Genomic DNA, 3,744 nt, shown 5'->3' on the forward strand with positions numbered 1-3,744 from the left:
AATTAAATTCTTGATTGGTATTACACCTCAGGGCACAGTTTCCTACATTTCAAATGCATGGGGAGGAAGAGCAAGTGACAAATACATTACGGAAAACTGTGGCTTTCTGGAAAAAATACTTCCTGGTGATCTAATCCTAGCTGACCGTGGTTTTAATATTCAGACCACTTTAGCTTGTAGGATGGCTCATGTAAAAATTCCAGCCTTCACGCGTGGAAAGTCACAGTTGGCTCCTGTTGACTTAGAAACCACAAGGAAAATTGCCCACATCAGGATTCATGTTGAACGTGTAATTGGCTGTGTGCGTCAGAAATATACTATTTTGGAGGGGTATTACCGATTGACTTCTTGATGTGCAAAGACAGTGATGGTTATTGTACCATAGATAAGATTGGACCTGTTTGTTGTGCTCTGGTGAACCTTTGTCCATCAGTAGTTGACTATGACTAAAGTGTATTTTTATATTAACCTTGTCAATAAAAGTATCCAATAATGTCCATTTCAAGATTGTGTCTATACAAGCCAAAAGTTTCTAACCTAAAATTATCAATACATGATTGTTATTTTTACTGTCATTAAGTCATTGTTTTGGAAAAGAACACACAGAATATCACTGTCATCACTGCACATATTTATTTAAGGAAAGAAAATTTATCACACTTTTAAACATTAATGTGTCATAAACTGAAGTCACAGTAAAACTGGAAGAGGTTTACAAAAATCTAACTTTAAATTCAATATCAAAAATAGTACAGAACATGATGCATTTACCAAAACAAATGCACAACAATATAATTATAAATAATTTAACATACAATGTTAGTCTGATGAGCAAAACTTCACAGCAGCTAACCAAAATGTGTATATTTTTTCTGTTTTTTACTTTGGGGATTTCTTTGCTTTTTTTGTAATAAACTGAGGTAGCTTTCGGCACTGAGGACAAAACCATTTTCCCTTTGGTGCAACCTTTAAATTGATGCAGGAATAGTGAAACCACTTAATATGACATTTATCACTGTCACATTGAATCAGTCTTCCAAACTCAATTTGGCCACAGAAACACCAAGTTTGATCTTGTGCAGTGGCACTTGCAGCACAATTGAAGTCATGTGAATTATCTGAAACAGATGTTCCAGGTTGTGCGGAGGCATCGGCACAGGTTGAAGAAAGCCTTGTGTAAAACTTGCCAACCAACTCAGGCAAAATGGCTGTTTCAAAAATGTTCTTGATCTTCTCACACGTCATGCCCCAGAATTCTTCATCAAAAAAAATTTGCTCAAAATGCAAGTCCTTCTCAGTCCAAACAACAAAATAAGCTGACTCCATTTTGCACACTCCAAGTTGAGTTTGCACTTGGTAGAAATACTGGTGGTTTCTGTTAAGAGTCCGTTTCCCTTCACTGTCCTTATCCAAATATATTAAGTTGTCTAACTTTGAGTCATTTCTCACACAGATGGACATTTGACTTCTAGTACACTGACACCACAACAATCACAAGAAACAAAGCCATCTGGCGAAGCACCCAAGAACGGCACACTTGGATTAATGAAAAAACCTGTGTCATGTACTTTCACATTTTCATGAGATTTCTTATGCACATCTATGAACATGTCACGAGCAAATTTTTCATGATTACATCTCCAAGTAGTGGCTTTTGATGTGAACTTGTAGGACTCAGGATAGCACACACTTTTGACTAAGCTCTGTGCTGGTTGTTTTGGATCAGTGCAACATGCAGTTTTCATTTTAGATGCTGTAATTCGACCGGCACGAAATCGAAACCACAGTTTAGAGGAAGCTTGGCCCCTTGTTGCAGCCTCAACTGCCTTTGCTTGCTCCTCTGAGAATGTAATGTCAATGCCTTTGCACATGGCCAGTAGATCTTTATAGTCCATGAGAATTGCCTCATCCTTTCTCAGTTCAGTCAACACAGGAGGAAAGTTTTCTCCAATCACTTTGGGTACAAAACTGTCAGAATAAGGCTCAATCAGGGACAAAATAGCAGGCTTGGATCCGCTTTTGTGAAGAGCAATAAAAAGTGATGAGATCTCATCACTTGTTGGCTGTTTTGTTTTCCTAACTGGAACACTTGAATGAACACTAGAAGATTCTCCAAGTGACTGTCCATGAGTGGCACAATTCATATAGCCTACTCGTTTAAATGACTCCTCTTCTTGACAGTGAAGTCAATTTTCTGGCATTCCTTATAGTCCACCTTTGACATTGCAGTAGGCCGCAACCAGTAAGCCTTTTCTTGTGTCACTGTCTTTGAGTCCCTTAACTTTACTGTTTCTTCGATAAGAAACAGTAATGCAGCAACATGCGAGCATGTCTCTCCAAGGCCTGCCATACATGTGCAGTGGGCTCCAAGTACACGTCCAGACTTCTCTGCAATGATCCAGGGTTCCAGTGGTTTCTCTTTGATTGATTGAGAATGGAGTACCTGAATAAAAGACAAGAAAACAAAACATAAGATTTAAAAAAGTGTTTGTTAGGACTTTCTTTTTCCCATCTAACAGTGCTTACACAAGGATGTTTATTGGTCAAGAACAACGCGTGTGTGACATGTAGCGTAAAAGAATTTTGTTTAGCTTTTCTGGGCATGGGTAAGTGAATAAACTAAATTAAAACACTATGAAATGAACTCCGATGGTGTAGCCTACAGTGCGGATAGCAAACTGGGGGTCTTATATATATATATATATATATATATATATATATATATATATATATATATATATATATATATATATATATAAAGAAGATTAACAGTCCCTAGGCTGTACTTTGAATATCGTAATCATAGCATGCAGTTCAGGCTAGATTGATAACTAACAATGAAATAACGTTAACGTCACTTACCTTTGCTTTCACAACACAATGGTCGTTGATGACCTGGTACTGGGTCTCCCTCACCCATCCACACACCATCTGGTTGTAGGCCTCCAAACCTTTATAAGATTTTAGGTCTTCCGATGTGTATGGACTCGGTGAAAAAACTAAGTAGTTGACTATATTGGGATACGTGATTGAAGGAAGAATGGCCGGGTCGTCGTGGGTCCAGGAGGAGGGAGCCAACTCGTGCGGATCTGCGCCACAAATAAACCGCAACTTCTCGAAATATCGAGATTTCTCGAGCGATCCAAGTCCTTCCCGATATTCCAATGCATCTTCGATGCGTTTTGCCGAGCTTTTGAGTCTTTTTGACATGGCATTACGCACTAAAACGTTTCCCAAAAACTACAAGTCGCCACTGCTTTCAGTACTATGGGAGACGCTAACGTGTCGTCATTTGCTATGGTCACGTGGTACAAGACCGCTGCTGGTTGGCAAGAACACCGGCAGTAACATAACGGCTTGCTACGAGAACGGTATCGGGTTTGAAACAAATACGTAAAGTTATCACTTTTCATGAATGAAATTGCACATGTATTTACCACAATGGTAATATCATGTGTAGTTGTTGGTTGTACGAAGCGTTTTGAGAAGGGATCAGGCTTGAAATTTCACCGAATACCGATGTCAGGAGAGAGAAGATGGCGGTGGCTTCAGCCATCAACGGGAAAAATTGTACCCCAGTAAGCAGCAGAGATCGTGTTTGTGGCCCCCACTTTTCTTCAGGTAAACTATTCAACAGTTTAGCATGTTTAGTATGTCCAACTTTGAGCTTATTTACCAAAAGATATTTAGTGTCGCATCCTTCACGTGAAGCGGTCTCTACACTTTCGGTTTGGTTCAGTGTTG

The 3,744-nt window shown here is 39.2% G+C and overlaps 1 long non-coding RNA gene across 1 annotated transcript; it reads right to left on the reverse strand.

The window, feature by feature from the left end:
* Positions 1-610: 610 nt before the first annotated feature.
* On the reverse strand, positions 611-3,382 carry LOC127536210 (uncharacterized). The gene is made up of 2 exons (XR_007945211.1): positions 2,863-3,382; positions 611-2,443 (listed from the first exon to the last, which is right to left on the reverse strand). It is a non-coding gene; the product is annotated as an uncharacterized LOC127536210 (long non-coding RNA).
* Between the last annotated feature and the right edge of the window lie 362 nt (positions 3,383-3,744).

Source organism: Acanthochromis polyacanthus, chromosome 11 (genome assembly GCF_021347895.1).
Source record: "Acanthochromis polyacanthus isolate Apoly-LR-REF ecotype Palm Island chromosome 11, KAUST_Apoly_ChrSc, whole genome shotgun sequence".
Classification (NCBI taxonomy): domain Eukaryota; kingdom Metazoa; phylum Chordata; class Actinopteri; family Pomacentridae; genus Acanthochromis; species Acanthochromis polyacanthus.